The 11738-nt window shown below is 40.7% G+C and overlaps 1 long non-coding RNA gene across 1 annotated transcript; it reads right to left on the bottom strand.

Annotated features, from left to right (window-relative positions):
• Positions 1–326: 326 nt before the first annotated feature.
• Positions 327–7179, bottom strand: LOC138788456 (uncharacterized). The gene is made up of 2 exons (XR_011362607.1): positions 5934–7179; positions 327–5878 (listed from the first exon to the last, which is right to left on the bottom strand). It is a non-coding gene; the product is annotated as an uncharacterized lncRNA (long non-coding RNA).
• Positions 7180–11738: the final 4559 nt, after the last annotated feature.

Here is an 11738-nt window from a genome sequence, read left to right as displayed (position 1 = left end):
AGTCTGCTCCATTCTCTGTTTTTCCCACAGCAACCAATCACAAATCAGGTTTCATTTTACCAGTGTTTGTTAAGATATTAAGCATGAGTTGTTATTGGTTGCTGTGGGACAAAAATAACATCAGACAGCTTGGTAGTCTTATCAGGCAGTCTTGGTAGTCAAATATGTCTTATGGTGTTAAGGTTAAATTTATATGTTGACCTCTCTCTATGGAGAGAAGCCAAAAACCCAGGTAAAGGATGGTTTTTTAATTATATCTAGAGTTGGAATCCTGCAGTATTACCAGCTCGTTACTTATACGTCATGGACACAGATAAGACAATGTATCATGATTATAAGCCTGGAGAAAATGGCCCAAGTTTTATTATGGTAATCACATTTTATAGACAGATAAAATATAGGGTGGTAACAAATGCTAATAAGACATAGATGAGGCGGTGCTAGTGATTTAGATATTCAGTCATGCGCAATGGCATCTATATTAGTATTCATTATTATTATTCAAAAAGGTTAGAACAATACATTCTGTGCAATGATACTTTCACATTATTCCCACTGTAACAGACAGGCAACTTTCCTCTGAGAACGGCCTTGGACGCTGATAAACATGTCTCTGAGGGAAATAGTTCTTGAGACAAAACATTCTTTCTAGTGTCCATATCAGAAGTTTTCCAAGGTAAGAAATGGTCCAACTATAAGTTAACCCTATCAGGGACTCTCTAATGTGCTGGAGCTTCTGAGCAAGAGGCCTATATATATGTGTATTCATATAGGTACGGTGCAGGTAGGTAAAATCGCATCGCTGGCCTTATCATTCCCCCATTTGACATCCGTGGAGCATGGATATGGTTCATCACTGGTGGTTGGGTCGTAGCCGGAGGTTTTAAGGACTCCACCCTCAGTCGCAGGTTGATCAAGGGACCACAGGTGAAAACATCCTCCAAGTACTAGTACAGCATCCAACCTCCAGAAATGTCCAGGCGGCACAGATTCAAGAGAACCGATAAGAGAAAGAAAGCATAGTAACGTTAGTCTCTTATATGAGGGTGAAGCTTCTTCCTGTTTGTCGAGGTTTTATACGAGAGAAATACACATGAACACTTTTACTGAAAAACAGATCAGTATTATGCATAAGACCACTTGGAAGAGACCCTGAAGGACTCCCATTAGTTTATGGGCATCACCATAGGATAGACAAAAATAGTACCATACGTTTTATTGAAAGTTATAGATGGCGGAACAAACTTACAGCAGATGTGGTAGTAAGATCTGCAATAACCGAAAGAAAATACTAAACAATGGGCGAGTCTGTATAGTATACATCAATATACAGCTTAGTTACAACAAAACAAATAAAAGCTTATTATCAATACCCAAACTAATATATGTATATGACAAATACCTCTCCGGATTTTATCAAAATAACCAAACCTTATTGTCTCATCACTCCTGTCCCTAAGATTTGTCCCTAATCTTGACTACAGATGTAGCCCCCTTCTCTAGGTCCCTTTACCGTAGGACTGCTTTAAAGGTAAGACAATCCTCCGTCCCGAACCTAACTAGTCTCCTGTCACTCCTACGTCTCCCTGTGACACTGAGTGATCAGACAATAAGTTCTTCACTGTATATAACAGATGTGACTCTATCACAAGGACTCTACCACTTTGGTATCATGTGGGTATTGGAAAGTCACAAAAACTAACTTTAAAAAGTTTCTGAAAATAAAAAGTTTAGATGTGAACAAATCTTATCTCATGGCAAAAGCAAAAATAAAAAGTTGATTGACACATAAACCAAAAACAGCATAACAGGTGAATGCAATAAAATCTCCACAATGTGACCTACTATGTAACCTCTAGATTCACTTATAATAACCAATTAGTGAATTCACAATCTTCAGTACCGGATTCTAAAAATTTCCACTTCTTTTTAGTCTTTTTACTTCATTTTGTACCTAGAAAACGTCTTTATGATTAGATCCCACAGGTCTAATGACTGATCGCATGGTCACATCTCTTCCTGTACATAATCATATAGTATAATACATACACCAATAATATGAAGTGACTGGGCGCTTATTACCGATATAATATTTGGATCCTACTGAATTGTCTCTTGTCTGACTGAGATCATCATATATTACACATAAGATAACCACCATAGAAATAAAGCAAAGTGTAAACGATACATCACCTAAGGTTTCAAAGCCTTTTTATGAGAATAATATATCATATGATCCTTTTTGTAATAGTAGCATTGGTATGGATCCTTTATCCTTAAACCCATCTTTTGACTGACAGGCCTCTTTACAGACACTTGGATTCTTGGCCTCAGTTATATCGCTTCTTTTAAGGCCACTAGTATCACCTCAGACATTGGCTTTGTTGTCTCCCATAGTTTTGGCTTGACCTGTAAAGAAGACACCAATACAGACAAGGACATACCTATATAGGCCACCTGTGGCAGCTGGATGACGTCCACTTACATTCCCTGAAACAGGCAGGAAGATGACAGACTATGCAGACAGGCACTTTACGGTGTTACTTACAGTAGGTTATGACAGGTGTAGATAATACAGCCCTACACAACCCTCTCCTATATTTGTTGTCCCCTGGGCCGCCCAATGTGAGGATACTACACCACATTACACATGGCTTCCTTCTGCTGGTTTTGTCAGATAACTTACAGTGGGATACAAGGCAGGCGGCAAACACAGTTACTTACTGTCTGACTGCCATCTTTACCCAGTACCTCTTCTCCATCCGCTGGTCTCACAGCTTGTTGCTGATTGTCTCTGGAAAAGACTTAAAAACAAACAGATCCACATCTCCCCCTCCACCTGTACACTATGTACGGTTACCTCAGGAAGAGACTGGAAGCATCTCCCCATTCCCTTGTACGCTTTGTACACTGTTACCTTGGGAAGAGCACAGAAACCACCGCATCACCAGCTTTATCCATCATCCATCACCCTTTTTGGCATCAGGGTTTGTCAGCGTGAACGTTGCGTCAGCCGCTCTATGGCAGCTTTTTGGTAAGCCCAGGGACCAAACAAATCTCTAATTTGCCAATTAACCCATAATGGTGGGCTTCATATAGACATCTGCACAGTTACCTTCAACCATCCTACATGTCTCAGTGATTGTCCTCACCTCCAGCTTATAGCAGGAGCGGTTTCTGCAGTGGAACGTCACTCTGCATGGCGGTCACCATATATCCTTGCGTCTTGTGTCATCCATCTTTGAAAAGTCTGAGATAATCTACAATGAAAACTTTTAAACTTTCATTAATATTTGGGCTTTCAATTACATTTTCATCTTTCACAATTTAAAATATCAAACACAATAAGTAACAAAAACATCCTTATTCAAAAATAAAAAATTTGTACGGTGTTTAAAAAAATTTAAAACATCAAAATTGGCTACTCCATCAAAATGGGCTGCTCCCATTTCCATTCACCTCTATCCCCTCCCCCATTTGAATCTACATCAATAGGCAACAGAGATGCTGGATTCAATGCACTTAGCACAAGATATATATATATTGGGGGGGCATAAGGAGTGCAGACTGGAGCCATGGACATGGGTTTGGTTTTTACTAGGGATAAAAGTACATATATATTCATGAGCTAAGTCTGCTATAATCATCACAAAACTGTTACCCCTAAAAATAAAAACATTAAAAAAATTAAATGAATTCGCTGAAATGAATATTCCTTCCATACGCTGCTCTTATCAGTAAACAGAACGCTCTGTACCTCACTTCTAACCTTGAGCAGTGAGCAGTAAAATCATAGATACAAGAGTTAAAATTTCTTGGAAGTTTTTTTTTTTTTTTTTTCTTTTTTTTTCTAACATCCTTGAAGTTACAGAAGATATCAGCGCTGTGCTCTTATGCACCAGACTGTAACCTTGGACAGTGGCACACATACTTATAACTTAGTAGGAAAAAAAACCAATTTGCGTAGAACTTATTAGGATAGATGTGTACACATATATACACATATATATATATATAAAGACTTGTTAAATAAAGTTACATAGAAATATATATTACAGTAGTAAGTTACTACTCCTTAGAAGTATATATATTTTACTATAGTAAACTACTTCTTCTTTGAAATATCATACGTTGGGGACACACACTTAAAGAAAATCTGCTTACAATATATATTGGGATACATATATATACCTACAACATACTTTTTAAATACAAATGTGTAAGTTACAGTAATAAGTTACTACAGGCTCCTTATACCATTGGGTTCTTAATAAGTGCACAAAATTCTGCGTTTGATCTTTACCAATTATCACTTTTCTCTTGACATTCCTAATAAAACGTGCTTTTTCTCTCTGACTCCTCCTACTGACACTCCCGTATAACAATCTTATACACTAATAGGTCTAATAGACCCAGCTCCTTCAAACAGTCTCATTGCTTTTCCCTCCAACAAACCTTTGTCTAACTTTCTTCACCATCAGGTAATAATATTCATTAATAAATGTGCAAAACAGTTGTTAGACTCTATCGGAAAGTCCTGTGCCCGCCCCCTCAGTGACACTAAGCAGTATGGGCGGAGGACAGAAATGCCAGGAGTTAAAATGGCCACCGGACTAGATAACCGGATATAGGGGTGTTGGCTTAGGGCATGGTTTTGAGACGTCACAATTATAATACAGACGTGGATGATATGTGGGAGTGGTTGGCTTTCAGTCGCCATCTTTGAGGGCTGATTACAGAAAAGTGGCGTAGCTAAATAAGCAAATGTTCCACGGTCGGGACAACAGAAAATGATCAACATTTTGTAACACGTAACATACTTCTAAAGGGGAACACCAGCTTAGTAAGACTGGCTGAAATACAGTATAATGTAGGAGCGTACATTACATTACACTAACAGCTCTGATTCTTTTTTTTTTTTTTTTTCTAATGCTGCTTGCATGTGATCTGCAGCTCTCAGAGCTGGTTGATGGCCTTGTACAAAACATAACAAATAACACACAAAAAAAACTTTGTATGCTGCTTCACTACGCAGCATTAATTAACCTCTTCAGCTCTCTCAGTACTGTATCTAGCAATGAGCTGGACTGTTCTCCTTGTCTGAGTACGTGGCTTTGTACTCAGACACTTACATGGCAATATACACTATTTGAGGTTAGGCTTTTCGCAGGATCTGGGGTTTGTATACAGATATAAACTGGGTACAATGGTGTAACATAATGATGTGGCTTGGGTCTGCCACACACACTACAATATTCTGTCTTATCTAGATATTGTTGGTCACCGGCACATGTCCACCCAGCTGGACCTGTGCTTCCCACCCATTATCCTAAATGTTTTCCTTCTGTCTGACCCTCTGGCTCTCATCTCTCTATCTACTCCACACCCTCCTCTCTTAGAACTCTAATCCTTGATTCCCCCTTAGGGATAGTACTTCGATTAACCCCTAAGATTCCTGGAAATTTCAAGGACCCATTTGCCCTGCATGTTACATGTAGGTCTGGTTACCTACCCACAAGGCAAAAATAAGTGTGCACAGGAGTGTAAGGGGTTTCCCAGGTGTTGGTCAGAGAGCCAGAGGTTGGTGGGGCTAAGGCATGTATCTGCCTTCATATCAAGCCTCCTAAAGATCTGTTCTAGATCTTGCACTGCATCTTTACATGCCCATCGCTATCTTCCTTAGCTTCACATCAGCTTCACATAAACTTCTTGTGGAGACTGGTGATCCCTTTTTTTAGAGAATAACTGTCTCATCCTTGCTCAGCTAATCCCTAGGTAGCGTATTGGGGAACGAAACCTAAACCTTAGGTTTTAACAAGCACAGCCGCTATAGGCCCAGCCGTCACAGTGACACACTATGGCGACGCACTACAGCAACCTTGCTATAGGCCCAGCCGTCACAGTGACACACTATGGCGACGCACTACAGCAACCTACTGTCCCTCGTTGCTAATTCCTCCTAGGGGGCAAGGGGGTAAGTCACAGATCTTCTGACCTGCTCTCTACCACAGTACAAGCACAAATAATGGGATCAATACAAGTATTGTTCCCGCTGCTCGAGACAGATATCACTTATCAGGAACCCGTTCACTCCAAAAGTTATGCCTACTGTCTGTGACCTCGCAGCTGTTCTCGATGCCATGCTGTATTACAAGGGTTAAGCATTAATCACAGCCTCCCCGTAAGGACGCAGAAGTGAATAAGTTCGGCAATCCCTTTCCTTAATTCAGCATAAATACAGCAACAGCTTATCTCAATCACACAACAGTTTGCGACGGCAATGCAGCACTTTAACCTTGTCCTATCCTGGGTTACAGAGTTCTTTGTCTAACAAATAGACTCAGCTTTACAAACATATATAGAGAACACAGGTGTGACGGGAATCTGATTAGATCCGTTCCCCTGAGGCGCAGATAGTACGTAAGAAAGGAAAGTCTTTCTTACCTGGCCAGTTATATCTGCGCGTCCGATGACGGATAAATCACCACATCCCGTCAGTCTGCGTTCTAGTTTGCAAGCGGCTGAGTCCCTGCCAAGGGCGCCAAATGTTAAGGTTAAATTTATATGTTGACCTCTCTCTATGGAGAGAAGCCAAAAACCCAGGTAAAGGATGGTTTTTTAATTATATCTAGAGTTGGAATCCTGCAGTATTACCAGCTCGTTACTTATACGTCATGGACACAGATAAGACAATGTATCATGATTATAAGCCTGGAGAAAATGGCCCAAGTTTTATTATGGTAATCACATTTTATAGACAGATAAAATATAGGGTGGTAACAAATGCTAATAAGACATAGATGAGGCGGTGCTAGTGATTTAGATATTCAGTCATGCGCAATGGCATCTATATTAGTATTCATTATTATTATTCAAAAAGGTTAGAACAATACATTCTGTGCAATGATACTTTCACATTATTCCCACTGTAACAGACAGGCAACTTTCCTCTGAGAACGGCCTTGGACGCTGATAAACATGTCTCTGAGGGAAATAGTTCTTGAGACAAAACATTCTTTCTAGTGTCATATCAGAAGTTTTCCAAGGTAAGAAATGGTCCAACTATAAGTTAACCCTATCAGGGACTCTCTAATGTGCTGGAGCTTCTGAGCAAGAGGCCTATATATATGTGTATTCATATAGGTACGGTGCAGGTAGGTAAAATCGCATCGCTGGCCTTATCAATGGCAACCAGTTACAGCTCAGATTTTATTTACATAGTTACATCGTTAATACGGTTGAAAAAAGACACATGTCCATCAAGTTCAACCAAGGAGGGGATGGATACAGGGAAAGGGGATATAGAAGAAGGGGATGAATACAGGGAAGGGAGATGGATGATGGGTAAGTTCTATATATATGCATTTATGTTACTTTGGTCTACAAACTTGACTAGGCTGGTTTTGAAGCCCTCCACTGTTTTTCTGTGATCAGATTCTGGGGTAGACTGTTCCACAGATTCACTGTTCTCATTGTAAAGAAGGCTTGTCACCTCCGAAAATTGAACCTTTTTTTCTCCAGGCGGAGGCAATGCCCTCTTGTCTTTTGAGGGGATTTTACCTGGAACATCTTTTCCCCATATTTCTTGTAGGGGCCATTTACATATTTAACGCATGTCATGCTGTCGTTAAGGGGAAGCAGAGAGGGCTCCCGGCGTGAGCCCTCCTTGCAGCCTGCGGTCCCCGATTGCTATGTGCAGCCAGGGACCGCGGGTATTAGCTGCCACGGCCGATCGCCACAGCCGGCTAATTAACTATTCAAATGCAGCTGTCAAAGCTGACAGCTGCATTTAAATACTGTATGTGGCCCCTGTCCCATTTTATAAATAAATAAATAAACAAACATGTCTGGTATCGCTGCATGCGTAATAGATCAAAATGTAAATTTATTTAATTCATGATCCCTCACGGTAAACGGCGTAAGCGTAAGTGCAAAATTGTGCATTTTTGGTCGCATCAAATCCAGAAAAAGTGTAATAAAGTGATCAAATAGTCGGATATGCGCAATCAAGGTACCGATAGAAAGAACACATCATGGTGCAAAAAATTACACCTCACACATAGACCCATAGACCAAAGGATAAAAGTGTTATAAACCTGGAAATAGAGCGATTTTAAGAAACGTTTATTTTCTGTAAAAGGTTTTAATTTTTTACGAGCCATCAATTAATATAAAAGTAATATAAAGTTGCATATCATTTTAATCGTACCAACTTGAGGAACATATATAACATGTCAGTTTTTCCATAGGACACACAGAGTTAAAACGAAGCCCTCCCAAAGAAAAAGAATTGCGTTTTTTTTTTCAATTTCACCGCGCATATAATTTTTTTCTGGTTTCGCAGCATATTTTATGCAAAAATTCAGCCTGTGATTGCAAAGTACAATTAGTGATGCAAAAAATAAGGGCTTATGTGAGTCCGTAGGTGTAAAAATGCAACTGCTATGGCCTTATATACACAAGGAGGAAAAAACGAAAACGCAAAAAAGAAAATTAGCCCACTCCTTAAGAGGTTAAATAAATTGATCATATCTCCCCTTAAACATCTCTTCTCCAGACTAAACAAGTTTAATTCTTTTAATCTATTTTCATAACTAAGATTCTCCTTTCCCCTTATAAGTTTAGCTGCCTGTCTTTGTACCTTTTCCAGCTCTATGAATTGGTGCCCAGAACTGAGCAGAATAAGCTGTGATTGGTTGGGAGAGGAAAACCTTTGTGTTATTTCATTAGTTTCAAGTTCAACTGGTGTGAGTCCGAAACAATCATACAGAATCATACTACATGGAGTGGTAATCGGCCGAATCAGGCTGATTGTTTCTTTAGGTTCAGACCTAAAATCATCGGGCGCCGATCGCACAATGCTACTTGTAATAATTCAGCAAATCAGTGGCCGCGGCCTGTCTCGGCCAGTGATTGGCTGAGCAGCCAGCTGCCTGTCACTGCAAAGATGGGAGCAGAGGCAGAGCTGCACAGAGGCAGAGAGGCCTCTGAGGACACCCGGGAACGCGGTAAAGTGAGTTAATATTTACTATTTTAATCTAAATGCAAGGGCTGCATGGACATCGCTAACGATTTCTGTGCAGCTGTTGCTGCCCAATAATCAGCCCGTGTAATAGCTCAGTAAATGAGTGCTGATCTATCAGATCGGTACTCATTTACTGTTTATTATCGGGCCGTGTAATAGGACACTAACTGTGACCTAGGTAAAGATTTCTTTGTGAAAGGGGGTGGCAGCTATTGTATAGTAACAAGCTTTGACGATCAGTTGGTCTGGTGTATAGATGAAAAATAAAAATGCCCTCTACAAATACACTAAAGGCCCTATTACACGGAACGATTATCGTATCGGAACGACTGTAACGGCCGATAATCGTCCTGTGTAATTTAAGGCAAGGATCAGCCGACATGAACAATGTTGGATGATCGTTGCAGTCGATTGTCTTTCAACATGTTGAAAGACAAATGGCTGTGATAGCAGCAATATGCTGCCGTCGCTCCGAGGAATAGGCTATCCTCTATGGGCTGCCCGGGTGATCGCTAGATTATCATGATTAAGGGTTATACCCGAAACGCGTCAGAGGGATTTTTATTACTTTGTTACTTTTTATTTATGTTTAAATAAATTTTCTACATTTTATCAGAGCTGTGGGATCCATTTCCATTTTTTCAGTAATTCCACATCGTTTGTTCACTTGCTGGGATCATATGGAGTAAACGATCATTGAAACTATCATAACTAATGACTATTGTTCTGTGTAATATGGTGAACGATTTCAGGTTAACGATAAATGATCTAGTTTGCGATCATTAATCGTTAAAAATCACTTTGTCTATCAGACAGTTGATGATGTACCTCCCCTAAATACATAGCATGGCCCATTACTGTGACACCACTTTTGTCTGCTGGTCTCACAATGATTAATTTATCATTGCTCAAAGATTCTAGAGCCACCTTCTCCTCTGGTAGTAAATTTATATTGTCCTTATTTAACCTTATATAATAATTTCTGTATTTCCTTCTCTGTTAAACTAATATAAGTTTCAACAGGATAGGAGGTTCTCGGTGGTCCATGGTCTGGATGGACAGAAAGTTTTCAATGGTGGATCTGGTTCCAGCTGTCTCTTGGAGGAACGCCCTTAAAGGTTACCTGTCACAATAATTCTCTGCGGATCAGCGTGCATTCGCGGCTGATGCTAGATGGTAGGGTTTCTGGGGATATGTCCTATGTGGGGTAAGTTCTTTGCTTGAGTCTTATTCTAATTAAAAGGACCTGTGCATAGAACTCAATCTGTATAGAGAATCATTGTGACAGGCACCCTTTATTCCCATGCTTAGGTAGAAGTGTTGGAATCCTTTTTCTAATAGGAACATTCAACGTAGAGGTTGGGCAGAGAAGAAGAACTCTTGGTAAAACCTTTAGTTGTGCCGGAAAAAGGTCGGTAAAGGACATGTTCACTGCCAAGTTGTTTATACCAAGACTGGGGTTGTTATGTCTGTTTCCTTCTGCTGCTTCTTTAATTCCCTTGGTTGTTATCGTGTCGGGTTACAAAACCTAAGAAATATGGCCTAATATCTGAGGAGGAAGAAAATTTGTTACCTGGTAAACTGTTGTGAGAAAGATCTTCTAAATCATCCATAGTTTTGGTAAAATAGGAATCTTAGGTCTCGCCATTGATAAACTCAAATGAGTTGATAATCATCAGTATCTAAGACAAACATTGGTGTTTAATGTTTCAGGTGGACCTGCGGTATTCAGCCAATTATTGTCCTATATGTTGCTTGGTTTCTTGCCATTCTTCTCTGGAACAAGTTGCTGATCATTTTTCCACCTGTTGGTATAAGTCAGTAATAGACTTATAAAATATTTGATACCTAAAGACCTTTTACATGAGCCGATTATAGCCCAGGAGCATTTCTAGAAATGAAACGCTGCTGTAGACGATAATCACCCATGTAAAAGTGACACTGATCAGCTGAGGATGGGAAAAATGCCCCATCCTCGATAAAAGAAAACTGACAGAACAGATATGTATAAAGATCACAAGCAACAGTGTATACTTACATCTGCACTGCTTGTGATCTGGCAACCATGTCTCCAGTCCTCCAGCCACCTCCAGAACAATTAACAGCCAGATGAGGTGGGACCTAAAGACAGTGTTGGACTGGGGTAACTTGGGCCCACCAGGGAATTTGATTATAGGGGCCCACCCATAGGTGGATTATAATGAGGGCAGATTGCCAGATGGCCCTCATTATAACGCCACCGCCAACCTGCTTCTCTGCTTGCCCGGTGAACGGGTCCGCGGCCGCCAGATCCGCTGTCCCTTTAAATCCAGCTCCAATTCCAGCAGACGTGCCGCATGCAGGCACGTCTGCAAGATCGTCCTCTGACCGGTGACGTCACTTCTTGGATGCACCAGCGCGGAGGAGCAAGGAGCAGCAAGCAGAGAAGCCAGACGTCGGCAGGCTGCAGCAGCAGGAGGATCTGTCAAAAACTGCCTGGCACCAAGAGCAGATAGGCACTGCTGGGGAGCGCTGTGAGAGGGAGTATACTTTTATTTTTATATTTTTTTTTTTCCATGGGGGCTACACAGAGGGAGCTACACAGAGGGGGCTACTCCAGGTCACTATATAGAGGCAGCATGTGACCAGGTGACAGGCATGTGCTGCATGGCTAAAGGATTATATTTTGTCCTGGAGCTGCTAAACATGGAGGCCTACCTCCTGCTCAGGGGCC

This window comes from Dendropsophus ebraccatus, chromosome 4, assembly GCF_027789765.1.
Source record: "Dendropsophus ebraccatus isolate aDenEbr1 chromosome 4, aDenEbr1.pat, whole genome shotgun sequence".
NCBI classification, from domain to species: Eukaryota; Metazoa; Chordata; class Amphibia; order Anura; family Hylidae; genus Dendropsophus; species Dendropsophus ebraccatus.
Note: the sequence above shows the minus strand (reverse complement) of the source record. Positions and strands in the feature narration are given on the sequence as shown.